Raw genomic sequence first — 13,245 nt, 5'->3', positions numbered from 1 at the left:
GTCTTGAGGGCGTGGCCTCTCCTGGCACAGCTGCTGTTGTAAGGATGGTCGTAACTCTGGGAAGTTCTATCTGGAAGGCGTGCAGGGCACCAGCTCATACCGAGGGACTGTCTCCCTCCGCCATGTTTCATAATGACACTCGTCTTCCCAAGACCTGGTATCACTCTCGAACCGGTGGGCTGCTGCTCTTCCTTCTAAAATCCAAATTTTCAGTTTTATACCTTGGCCAGAGTTCAAATTGAGAAAAAAGAAATATCGGGGTTGGTTTTGTTTTTGTTTTTTGAGAAAGAAGGAGAATTTAAAGCTGGCGGCATGTGGCATTTTTTCCACAGCAGTGGTTTCTCTAATTGCTCTGGCTGTCTGAAGAGCTCCCACGAGCGGCGTCCGGGGAGGCCTCAGCGGACGCCTTCCATCGCTGCGCTGGACCTGCTTGGAAACTGTGGGGCATCTTTGTATTTTTGGCTCTGGTAATCTCCGGCTTGTGGGTGTGCAGAGATGGGGGATTTTCCAGCCCTTCCAGATCAAATACAGGAAACTAAGTGAGCAGGGAAACCGTTCAAACACCAGGCCTCTTCCTTTCAAGCCTCTGCGACGCCGTGATTGTTCCCTAAATAATGTCTCCAGAACTGCATGTTGACCAAGGGACGGACTCAGCCAGGGTCTGTTCCCGGGACACCGCCCGGCGGGTACCGCAGACCCCGAATGTGGGGCAGTCCCTCCCGAACCTACCGTCAAATGCCCGGCACGGGAGGGGCCCCTGAGGATTCCCCGCTCGAGAGGAAAGGAGCAGACAGACCAGACGTCCACGGCCAGTCTGAGCAAAACCACACTTCCCCAGAAGCCTCCCTTTCAAAACACAGTCACGTATTAGATGATGTGGTTCCAGAGTCAGCCCAGGTGGTGCAGCTGCCAGCAATGGGGGCAGGCTCCCCGGCTCCCCTCACCTCTGCTTCAAGCCCGTGCCCCCACCCGGGGCGGTTGCTGTGCGAACAGGCACCACTGGAGGTGAAGTGCCCTGCATACACCCAGGACGCTCGGCCATCCCTACACGAGGCTCAAGGCCCCGTCCAGCGTCACCTGGGAGCTGCGGCCGAGCACAGAGCGGGGCTTCTGACCCAGCAGGGGGTCCCCCGGGTCCCAGCCCCACAGGACAGGACCTGGCGCAGCAACACGTGTGCCTGTGCATACAGCAAGGCTCCCCAGCTAGCCCCCAGTGCCAGCGGCCAGCTCGGAACATTCTAGCAACTCTGCATTCTAGCGCTGGCGTCATGAAAACAATAGTTTTTGTTTTGCTTCATTTTCTGTGCACTGTGCTTTTCAGCCACCTGGGTCTAAACTCGGTGTCCAACAAGGATGTAATGACAGGGAAGCCTCTGACTCCGAACCCTAGGTCTCCCTCGAGCTGCTAGGACGCCGGAGGGATGGTTGCAGAAAGGCCCCCCTCCTCGAAGAGCTCCCCTCCTTGGCCCATTGTCACCTGGCAAACGGGCACAGAATAGGAGAAGGGAGTCTGTACACGCTCAGAGACACAGGACTTTCTAAGGGTGACAAGACCATTAGAAGTCACCAGGGATCGTCAGAAAGATGTGTGGGTAGAGAGGCAGGTACGTCTGGAGAATAGGTTAGAGCAGAGTCAGCAAACCAGTAAGAGTGAGGGACGCAAAGAGGAAGGCAAGTCCCGTGTCAGAAGAGAATCCTGAGTGGGAGCGTGTTCCCAGCAAACAGACCTCCCTTCCCTTCCCCTTTCTTGGCCAAATAAATGCATTTGGACTGCAGCCATCCCTGCATCACTTCTTAGGAAGCTCAATGCCATTCCTGCATTCCTTCAAAGAACTTTGTGCTCCTGCTAGCGCCAGTCTCCACAGGACTAGGGATGACAGATGTAGGCACATCTGGAGGAAGGAGACACTACACCAATGAGAGCATGTAGCAAAGGGGAGTGCATCACGATGGCCTGAAAGCCTGGAGTTACACCTGGCTGCTGCCCCATCACACCTGCCCTCCTGCCCCATCACACCTGCCTGCTGCCCCAAAACATCTGCCTGGCTGCCCCATCACACCTGCCCGCCTGCCTCATCACACCTGCATGCTGCCGCATCACACCTGCCCTCCTGCCCCAACACACATGCCCTCCTGCCCCATCACACCTGCCCGCCTGCCCCATCACACCTGCCCGCCTGCCCCATCACACCCGCCCACCTGCCCCCTCACACCTGAGCCCCATCACACCTGCCTGCCTGCCCCATCACACCTGCCCTCCTACCCATCACACCTGCCCGCCTGCCCTGGGGAAGAGCGAAGGAGGGTGAGGGGAATCAGAACTTAAAGGAAGAGGAATTACAATTTTAAATGGGGTGGTCAGGGTGGGCCTTATTGAAGAGACATTTGGGCAAAGAAATGATGGATGCCCCATCACACCTGATACCTGTCTATTGGTCTGTTTCCCCTGTAAGAGCAGAGGCTCCTCCATGACAGGAATTTTTGCATCACAAGTGCCTGGCCCATACCTTACAGGGAGAGAGTAATAAGGGAAGTTCTGGGATGGGTGAGAAGAAATTATTTTACAATAATAGGAAATTCAGTCCACACTGTGTGGCTGCCTACAGTAGGTGTTTCTATCACGGATCCAACCAGCCGATTCAGTATGGAGTGTGGACGTCCCAGGGAAGCTGGCTGACTACATTCTGAGGCAGGCGATGTAGCCATCAGTGACTGGCGTGTCCATATGGGGCGTCCCAGCAAAGCAGAGCCAAGCGGACAGTGTCGAGTTCCGCACATTCTCAGTCGACGGTGTTTGGGGCATGAGCTTTCTCTGGGACACCTTGGTTGGAGTCTAGTCTAACGTGTGCTCCTTCTGACAGGAGCCTCAGCGAATTCTATACTAATTTTAAATGCTGGCTCAGCCCTGGACCCCACACGAGAAGGAGGACTCAGGATGATTCAGTCCACAGCCACGCAGATGAGTAAAATGCTGGCAGTTACAGCTTATGAAAAATTGCTAACGGAACTGGAATTACTTAGCTTGGAGAAGGGAGAAGACAGGCCGAATTCATTACCCATAACATCTCTATTTTTAGCTCCTGCAAGTCCCATTTTGGGGCTTTGGGGGACGATGGGGGGTCATTGGCCAGGACTGGGGGCTGCCTTGTAGGTGGGGAGGGGCCGTTCCTGACTCAGCTGCACACCGGGTCACAGTTTTCTCCTCTGTGCATAGCCAGGATCACATTTTCTCTCATTGCAATGAATAGTCAGGCCTAAAACAAGTACAATAAACCAGAGCTTGCCTCTCTAGTCCTCCAAGTTGTATTTGAGACGTTATTAAACATTCCTCACTCATAAATGCAGCAGCACTAGATGAACTCTGAGATTAAGTCTAAGTGGGAAAGCCTCATTTCAGCTCTAAAGTACAGTGATTTTCTTTATTCTACAAGAATTCGGGGTGCAGACATCAGATAACAATGATTCTCACGTGGGGTGCCTCTACCCCTCTCCCCAGGACATCTGGCCACGTCTGGAGGGTCTTGGTTACATATGGGGGGGCACTGGCATCTTATGGGTGGGGGGTGGGTGGTGCTGGACATCCTGTGAGGCTCAGGACGGCCCCCAAAATGACCCCCGACACAAGGGAGCCGAGGCTGAGAGGTCACGGTGCAGGCCGTCCTTGGTTTGTCTGTTCCCCACCAACCCAGCCTGACCTGCCAGGGAGCTCCTGCCTCTGGACACAGCGATATCATTCTGGGACAGAAACGAGACGTCGGATCCTTCCTGGGAGTGTTGCCAGGACGTCTGTTCACCGGAGGTTCCAAGACGAAGCCTCCAGCGTTGGGGCCTCTGCCTGTGGGCGGCCCCTGCTGAGAACAGACCAGCGCGGACAGCGGGGCCAAGACACGTGGGAGGAGAAAAACGGACCCCATGACATCGTCTGAACCCTAAATTCAGGCCCGCCTGGGGCCGGGCTCCTGGTCTTGAGCAAGGGGGTTACGCAGCTGAGTCGTCTGTAAGCTAAGCCAGTCTGAGAACATTTCTCACGCCCAGCCAAAGTCCTGGCTATACGCCTATGGATGCCAGACTGTTCTCAGTAAAGGGGCATCTGTATAAATAAAAGACAAAGCCGCTCACTTTCTAATAGCACGCCGGAGGAGCACGGAACATTGCTGCAAAGCCTACAACTCTTTTCCTCTGATTTGCTGAAAACGTCAGAAGAATTCGTTTCCTTTCCTTCCTTTTGTAACGTGAAGCAGCCTAATAAATTAAGGGCTTTTCCCCTGTTGAACTTTTATTTATCCAACTGTTCCGAGGTTTGGAATAGTACTTCACATTCTCGGTATTTTACCAAATTGTTGGAAAAACACTGCTAAGTCTCCCCAGTGTAAAGGCTTCCTTGATAAGTGAGTACATTTTACAGGTCAGACGTGAAGGCAGCATGACTCCCTTCTGCGACTGAGAGCAAAGCTGAGGGGGAGGGGCCCTTCATTTCTGGTCACTTCCCACCCGTTACGGTTGTGAAAGTCACACAAGATCTTTACAGAGAACACGGAGAGAAAAAGCGCTCACGTCCACAGGCAAGGGCGCAAGCGGGACCCAGTTCGCACCACGTTGGCGAGATTTTAGCAGGAGGCGCGGTGTTACCCCCGCCCTACACTGCCATCGTGTCACGAGCGTGCGAAGCTATGGAACGTTCGCGGTACTTCAGGACTCCGCGTGGTACTCGGCGCCGTGTCCCTCTACCGGCACCCGTGACGCCCGTCTGGGCAGTTGGGTCGTTCCCCGGTCGGCAACATTCTGATGCAGCCTGTCAACATTCTTGCACCTAAACTTGTCCGTCCCAACCCGCTTCCCCCAGAGACTTCCCTGCAAGGACAGCGGGCGCCCTGAGAAGGTGCGCACCTTGCGAGGAGGGGCCTCAGGGGTTCCCGTGCACCTTTTCACTGCAAGTGAGCCCGAGCAGCACTTCCAAGTGTCTGTGGATACACTTCAGTCCCGTGGGAAGGAGCCTCCCTTGAATGTTCTCATCGGACAGACAAGGGAATTGAAACATCTGCAGGCCCGCGGGGCGCTGCCTCTGGGCAGTGGGCTGGACGCCTCCCTCCCCGGAGCCACGCTGCACTCGTGGTCGCCGTCAGCCCGTCAGCCCAGCAGGGTCGGGACCCGCCACTGAAGTAACAGTCGGGAAAACGTGCAGGAATTTGCTCTGGGAGGTAAATAACACAGCACCCTGATTTTCAGTGGAAAGCGATGGGAGCGACCCCACCCCAAGCATTAGAGAGGGTGGTGCCTCCTTGGCTGGGTGCCAAGAGCCTCGACCGCCTGACAGACTCACAGACAGGACGCTTGCCGCCTCAGAGGCTCCGTCAAAGGACACCTGTTATTCGGACGCGCCCCGGTGCTCAGCGACCCGCCTCACGCGGGGAAACGCTCTTCTGCCACTCGAGTGCACCGAGGGCTGTGCTCACCACGCCGGTGGTGCAGACAGACCCCAGGCCATGTGCACACCGGGCCCCCAACCACCCCACTCTGCAAGGAGCCCTGAACACAGACCGTGCTCATCGCCTGCCACCCATCACGCTTGTGGTGTTCCTGCCGAAGCCCTTTATGGACACCCGAGCCCGTGGGACGCCCGTTCTCCAACCCTGGGCCTCACAGCAATCCCATCCCATCTGCCCCCCCACCACCCCCGTCACTGCCGCCAGAGACCAAACTCCACCAGCCAAGACCTCAGAGCTCAAGACGCAGTGTGGGGAAGAGAGGAATTCCTAATTTTCCACCGACACATTTCCCAGTGGATCCAAAGTGACCTCCAACCAGCCAACTCCGAAATGGAAGAAAATGTTTCAGTTGACCACCTCCAGCCAGCACGGATCTCCCCTCCCCTGCACCTGGTTTTAATGTTTTCTAATCAGTTGTTTCAAATGCAGGAAATATGACTGGTTGCTACCAAAATGTAAAATCACTCTATTTCTGCAGAAAACCGGTATGACTGCGGTAAAGGACAGTGGCTCATAACAGCGGTTCTTCCCGCCCACGAACGAAGCCGACAGGACTGCTCCCTCCTGCACGGTGTGGTCCACAGGCCCCAGCAGTGGGGCCCTAGAAGTAGGGGCATCCATCATCCACCAGTCTGGTCCTCTGCTCCTTATGAGCTCTGCCTGGGACAATCCTTCTGGAGAGTTCCTCACCTCTTCTAGTGGGGGACACCTTCCCCCATCCCCTGGGCACAGTGTCTCCAAATTCCCAGAGGCTTCCTCCTTTGTTTCTGGAGCCACCAGGCCGGGAAGAGTGGGGAATGGGGAACAGAAGCGGCCGGACGCTGAGCCAGAGGAAACCTATGCTTTCCCGCAGGAAGCATCGTCTTTGCTCTTTGAACAAATATAACAAGCATCACCCAGTGCCTGCCACATGCAAGATGCTGTCCCAGGCTCTGTGAGGGACACCTGGCACCTGGCCTCCAACAGAGGGGCAGGATGGGGACCAGACACACACGCATGCAAACAGACGCACATATGTACACGTGCACACGATACACACGTCTCAGCCGCATTCACACACACCACTCACACGCACATAAATAACACCAGGTTAAAACACGTCAGGCGGCAGGCGGGAAGGGCCCGGGAGTCCCAGCAGGCGTAGCAGGGACAGCTGTGCCCCGGGGTGAGCTGTGGGGACACACCTGCTCTGTGGTGTCTGCCAGCTTCCAGGGACAGGCGGTTCCTGTCTGCACATTTGCTCCCTCCCTGGACCCAGATCGGAGCGGAGGTTACTGTCCCAGGCGCAGAAGCACGGGAAAACGCTCTCAGAATTTCCAGCAACCCGCCAACAAGACAGTGATAAATGCCACGGACTGCAGGCACTGCGCAGGCACAGATGAGCCTTACGCACCTGCGAGGGGTGAATCAGGCAGCGGACCTTGCAGGCTTACTACCCGGACCCACCCCTGGGGGGCCCGTCTGGGGCCCCAGGACGCGTGAGCGGAGCTCTCTGGCTGCAGAACCCAAGATAGCTAACACTCAGGCCCAACCTGACTCACACAGTGCTCCGTCCACAGAGGCCTGGGGAGGGACGTTCCCGGTGTCCCTACGGTCACCACACTGGCTTCCACCTGGGACATGGGGAGGGGGGGCGTTCTGCTGCTGCTGCTTTGTCCGGGAGCCTCATCGTGTCCTTGATATTCCAAATGGGGCGGACCAGACACCTTCTGGTCCCATAGGAAGCACAAGACCACCTACGTTCCTTGAGTGTATTGCTATCCCAGGAAAGGGACTCCACCCCGCTCTTGCCATGGTGAGCCCAACTTCCAGAGAGCTAACTCCTCCCAGCAGAGGCCGGCAGGCTGGCCACCGGCTGAAGAGTCGTCAGAGCCGCGGGGGCGCCCGAGGCCTCAGGGTTCCTCGTCAGCAAACCCCAGAAGCCAGCCTGTAGAGCGTGAAGCTGACACCCACGCAGGGCCTCCGTGGGGGCCCTGCAGCCACGTCGCTGGTGTGGTAACGAAGGCCGGCAGACCAGCCACAACCGCCCCCAGACGCTGTCAGGATGAGTTTGTGCAAGGGAAGTGTGAGCAAGAGTGCGAGGCTGAAAACGAATCCAGGGAAAATTTCTAACAAAAGGGCAATTCCACCTTAGAATTCTAAGAATTCTACACATTCTTAGAAGCAATGGTCTTGGTATTTATCTGGAGGAGATGGGGCATATTTTCTAACAGACAAGTACAGGAAGATGGGCACAGCCAGATAGCGGTGGGCGTGTGGGTTCCGTGGCCAGGACGGACCTCTGACCTGAGCCGAGAGGGTGTCCGGAAATCTGGGCCGGCTCTCGGGACACCAGCCTAGGGAGGTGACGACAGCATTCGCAGATAGGAAAGCATCCAGACGCTGAAGCAGTCTGGGTTTTTTGGGTTTTGTTTTTAATCAGAAGAGCTAATGATCTCAGCATGAAGAGACAAAGCAGACGCACCCCTGCCACGTGTTCCCCTTCCCTCCAAGGGACTCGGGGAGGCCGTGGCCACGGGGGCTGCTGTGCTGGTGGTCTGCACTCACTCTCGCCATGTCCACTCTGCCAAGCCTCTTCTGCACGTCTCCTGCACCATTCTCCTCACTCACAGGAAAATTCTTGGTCTTTCCACGCGGTTACTGTGCCTCGTTGGTTGTTCTTGAGGAAGGGGCTACGTCCGACACAAGCTAAGAAGTGCCTGCTGCGTGTTTCTTATGAATCCGAGAACAGCTCTTTGTTCTACTTGGGTTCGTTGTGTCTGGGGGGAAGACTGTGGCTTTCTCTCTGTGTCTCCCTTTGTCTCACTTCTGTCGCCTGCCTCTAGGACCCGTGTTTTCCGTGGAGGCTGAAGATGGGGGGAGTGAGGCCACGGAGTGGCTCGTGTTTGGGGAGGGCGAAGGTGAGGCAGCAGCCGTCCCGTGCACGTCCACTGAGCCCCTTCCCCTCGGGCCACCGTGGGTTCACCCAGTCCGACCTGTGGGGCAGCTCAGGGCGTGCCTCGACACGCTTTCCCCCTCCCGAGGGCAGTGCTGGGTCTGATGCGACTGGGAGCCATGGAGCCCGGCACACGTGGCTGTTTCACTGACGTGTGAACAAACCCTTGTTGAACCGGTTGGAGGCGAGTGAATGGCCGAGGGCTCAGCTCCACTCACAGACAAGAGCAGTTTCTCTTCAGAATGTCAGTCATGCCAAATAATTCAGGGAAACAGCAAGTCCCAACCATCCAAAACCCTGTTCCAGACACTACACAGCACTAAGCAGCTCGGATAATTTAGTGTCATTACATCGAATGTGAGATACTTCCGAGAAGCAGGGCCAGTGAAACGGAAGGTCAGGTCGGTGGCCCAGAATCAACAGGGCAGTAAGAGATTCCTGCATCCCAGGATGGATGGTGAGTAAACAACGGGAGACGGTCCTAACGAAATCCTGCGGCGCTTACTGGGTCGGGAACGCTGCACGATCATAAAAGCAGCTCTGAGGAGTGTCGTGTGAACCGCCCCTGAGGGCGCGGATCCCGGACGTTTACAGATAGAAAGCCGCGACCGCACACGCTGCCTGCTGGTCTGCAGAGGGAAGGACCCGATCACAGACGCCTCAATGCCTGGACGCCTCCCTTGTCCACAAGCAAAGACAGAACCGATTGCTTGCCCCCCACCGAGTGTCCTCCAACAGAGCTCACCTTGTTTGACCTAATTGACAAAAGTGTTATCTGCACACATTTCAGCCGCACGCATTTCCTGCGTGGAACACTGTTCTCTTCCGGAGCCACGAGGTAGGAGGAGGAAGCCAGCGCAGGCTCTGCTCTGTCGGGAACACCACAAAGGAAATGTATCCACATTTCAGGAGACGGATTCCCATGTGGAGCTCAAACTAAGGTGAGTAACAGAAACGCGGAGCCCGGGAACCTGGGATGAAACGTAACGAACAAAGGAGAAAGTCTGAGACAGCTCAAAGGCAGACGGGCGCCTGATCCATCAAAAGCTGGATGACAGAGCAGATAGGAAGCAGCAGGGAAGAGCTGCCCGCGCCCTCGAGGGTCTGGACGCAGGAACGCGGCCAACTCTCAGGAGAAAGGAAAATCTGAGAACAGAAATGCAGACACAGAGTGTCTTCCAGTCGCGGCTGAGTGAGGCCGGGAAAGGCTCGCTGCAGAGGCGACAGCGGCTCAGGGAGAGGAACCCCCGTCCCGGAGACGGCCGCGGAGACGGAGGGTGGCAGGTGTCAGAAACCATGCCCTCTGTCATGAAAGCAAAGGAGAAAAAGCTGAGAGCCAGCCAGGTGAGCAGAAGAACGCAGGTGTCTGACAGCCGAGGGGAGCCGGGCAGACCAGGGCTGTGGGGACAACCGAGTTCCAGCCCCCAGGGACCCACGGCCCAGGAGGGCAGCAGAGGGCAGGGGGTCCCTACAGCCGGGGCTGGGGTGGCAAAGCAGGAAAAATACCCTAAACAGACTGTGGCAGTGGCGACACGCCCCTGTGAACACCCTAAAAACCACCGAATTGCTCACTCGACATGGATGAATTGTCCGGTGTCTGAATGCTCTCTCAGTAAAGCTGTGGAAAAAAAAAAAAGGGAAGGAATGTCTCATCTCTTGATTTGAAAAGCAGCCAAGAAATGAAAATTCATGACAATTATAAATATCTAGAAAAAGTGACTACCTTGGAAACTATTGGTGAAGAAAGTAACTAGACGTCTGGGTCTGCGAAGCGCCCACTTGCTTCCTCACTCACACATCACAATATCCGTCCACGAAACACACTCGGGCACCAAGGGCCAAGGAGGCAAAAACCAGCTGTGCCCTGCCCAGGGGCTTCCCGTCCGCGAAGACAGAGATAAGCAAATGCGCGCAAACCTTCTGCTCCTTCAGAGAAATGAGTTTTCAATTACATTCACCACCAGGACCCACCCAAGAGCACAGCGGTCAGCACTCACCCAAGTGTTACTGTGGTCGAGACGCACCTGCAAAGACGTCTGCGGCGGGCGTTCTGTCAGAGCGGAACACTGGACAACGGACAAATGTCAGGGAATAGAGTTTCAGCGAAGGTACAGTACTGGCCCCAGGATGGGACTCTACGCCATCATTTAAAATGACAGAGGGTGCCTGGGTGGCTCAGTCCGTGAAGCATCTGCCTTTGGCTCGGGTCATGATCCCAAGGGCCTGGGATCGAGCCCCTCATCGGGTTCCCTGCTCAGTGGGGACCCTGCTTCTCCCTCTCCCTCGTCTGCCTCTCCACCTGCTTGTGCTCTCTCTCTAATAAATAAATAAATAAAATCTTAAAAAAAATAAAATTAAAAGAAATGACGTTAGAGGCTGGCAAAGGTTGTTTCATTTCTCGTTAAGGGGTGAAAACCCAGCATACGTTACGGTGCTGTTTTTGAATATAAACAAACAAAAATATATTTTTACATTCAAAGAGAGCAAAATGCTTGGTACAAACATTAGGTACCCAACGGTAGCAGTGATAAATTCTGGGTGATGGAGATGGGAAAATCAGAGGGTTTATTTTCCCCTATTTTTCCCAGAAAGTTTTCTGATTTTCTACAATGAGCATGTAATATATATACATATTTTTTGTAAATGTTCACTCCTTTTCCAAAACAGAAGGTACACAAAAGTGCAAATGCATCAACCAGGACACGAATTGAACATTATTTAGAAAAAGCAACAGAGAGGCTGCCGGGATGATGGGTACCGTCTTCTGCAGCCCTGCCCTGGCTCCCCGCCCTTGCGGACCGTCAGCAGTGCATCGACACAACGGTAGCCGCGCTGGGACTCTAGGCCGCGTGACTACCTGAGGGTCCGGAACCCCAGCAGCAGCCCCTCAGTACCGCGGCCTCGCTTGATTTCAACAACAATCAGAAACACAGATGGAGCCCTGGGAGGTTCCGAAGCAGGAACACGGATAACACAAGAGGATGGGACGTGTGTGAGGGGAATTACAGACCCGCCCCCAGGGAAAACACACACCAAGCTCAGCTTGATACAAGTACGCGCACAGCCCGCCCCGCGCCCCATAGATGCCTGAGTCCTTCTATCTGATTTCCGAAAGGCTCTCCAGAAAGTCTCCTCCGACACCTCCCAAACAATTCGGGAGATGTGAGCGGCTGGACTAGTCTAGAAGGGAGGCACACTGCGCTGGCCCGACGGTCAGGCCCAGGTGAACGGACCACCGGTCAGCAGCAAAGCCCAGGCCGAGCCCAGTGGAGTGCCCCAGGGCGCCTGCTCAGTCCTGCTCTGTCCATGCCTGGGACAGTTTTCCTCCAGCGCAAGGTGAGGAACGAGCTAATATGTCACACGATACAATTAAGTTTTCTGAGACATCAAGTTTTAAAGAAACAAATGACTGAAAATTATGGATCGGGACAAATAAAAAACAACTCGATCTAGAGATCTTTGTTGACTGAAAGGCCAGGGTTGACAAAATGAGATGTCCTGCAGCAGAGGCTGGATACACAGGGTGGGGGGAGGGGCTTGGCCGCTCTGCACAGTCCCCCCGCCCAGGGACGGGGTCAAAGGCGTGGAGAGACAGCCAGGGTGCAGCGAGTGTGGGAATATCCTCCCGGGGGGACCGGCAGCAACGGGGTAATGTTGAGTCTGAGAAATCACATCTCCACCCACACCCCCACCTGCGCAGTAACTGGCAGCTGCTGGGCTCTGGCCAGCACCTGCTGAGAACTTCCCCAGACTTACCTTGTTTGCTTAATTATGTTTTAATGCGTCTTCTTGGGGTGGGAGGGTTTCTGGGTTTCAGTCCGTGGCCTCCTCGGCCTGGGCAGCTACCACATCCATTCTTTGGGACAGCCGGTGCTCCAGAAAGGGGATTCCGCTAACAAACAGAGCTGTCCCGGAGCCATCATTCCGTGGCAGAGGTGGCCTTCACCCGCGGGGGGCCAGGCCTCTCCTGATGGGAGATTCAGGGAGTGTTTCTATGGCGAAGAAACCTTCCTTCCAAGGTCTCCGTGTTCAGGCTCACGCTGGAGGAACACTTCCTTCCTGCAAACGCACGCGACCAAACGTCTCCTTACCAGAGCTGCGCGGGTCGTCCAAGATCCAAGACACACGACGCCACCGGTACGCGAACCCCCGACAGCGGCTCCCCGGGTGACGGGCCAAGCGTCTCCAGACTCCAGTGCCTGCCCTCGGACTCGCAGGCCGAGCCCAAAGGGACAGCCCCCGGTTCTGCCCCTTTACCACAGGGTTGCTTCGGGGTGTGGTTAGGAGGGCGGGCGGGGGTCTCTGCTTCTGGAGCCGCCGCGATGTGTGTGTGTGAGCGCGCGCGTGTCTGGGAGGGAGTGTGAGCGCGTGGGCCGGGCGCGGTGCGCAGAGCGGGGTCCGCGCCTCGGGTGCCCCCGAGCGCCCGCTCCAAGTGGACCCAGCCCTGAGCCGGGGCCGCGCGCCCGGAGCTCTGCCCGCCCCGGGGACCTGCGGCCGGGCGCGAGGGGGCGCCGCGCCACCGCCGCCGGGCGGATCGCCGGGGCCGAGCCGGGCCGGGGGCGGCGCACGGGGCGGTGCCGGACTCCGCGGGCTGCCTGCTCCGGAGACGCCGCGCTCCGCCCCGAGGAGGCCGCGGCCCGGCGAGCGGAGCGGTGACCCGCGGAGTCCCGGCCCCGAGGTAAAGTTGCGCGCGCGGTGGAGCCGGGGTCTGCGCCAGAGGGTCGCTGGGAGGAAGTGGGGGCTGGAGAAGAGGCAGGAGCTCCACACCGGGGGATCGTGGGGACGGGGAGCAGGGAGGGTCTACAAGGGGTTCCGGGCAGGAGC

At 56.6% G+C, this 13,245-nt stretch overlaps 1 long non-coding RNA gene across 4 annotated transcripts; it reads right to left on the bottom strand.

Moving 5' to 3' along the window:
- Positions 1 to 7,879: 7,879 nt before the first annotated feature.
- On the bottom strand, positions 7,880 to 12,853 carry LOC103658430. Of its 4 annotated transcripts, none has more exons than XR_567174.2 (6): positions 12,178 to 12,853; positions 10,446 to 10,487; positions 10,145 to 10,347; positions 9,994 to 10,039; positions 9,167 to 9,392; positions 7,880 to 9,050 (listed from the first exon to the last, which is right to left on the bottom strand). It is a non-coding gene; the product is annotated as an uncharacterized LOC103658430 (long non-coding RNA). The 4 variants fall into 4 exon arrangements; XR_567171.2 differs by having other exon boundaries at positions 7,880 to 9,392; positions 12,178 to 12,388; positions 12,513 to 12,853; XR_567170.2 differs by having other exon boundaries at positions 7,880 to 9,392.
- Between the last annotated feature and the right edge of the window lie 392 nt (positions 12,854 to 13,245).

Source organism: Ursus maritimus, unplaced genomic scaffold (assembly GCF_017311325.1).
Source record: "Ursus maritimus isolate PB19 unplaced genomic scaffold, ASM1731132v1 scaffold_18, whole genome shotgun sequence".
In the NCBI taxonomy this organism is placed as follows: domain Eukaryota; kingdom Metazoa; phylum Chordata; class Mammalia; order Carnivora; family Ursidae; genus Ursus; species Ursus maritimus.
This window is presented reverse-complemented; position numbering and strand designations above follow the sequence as displayed.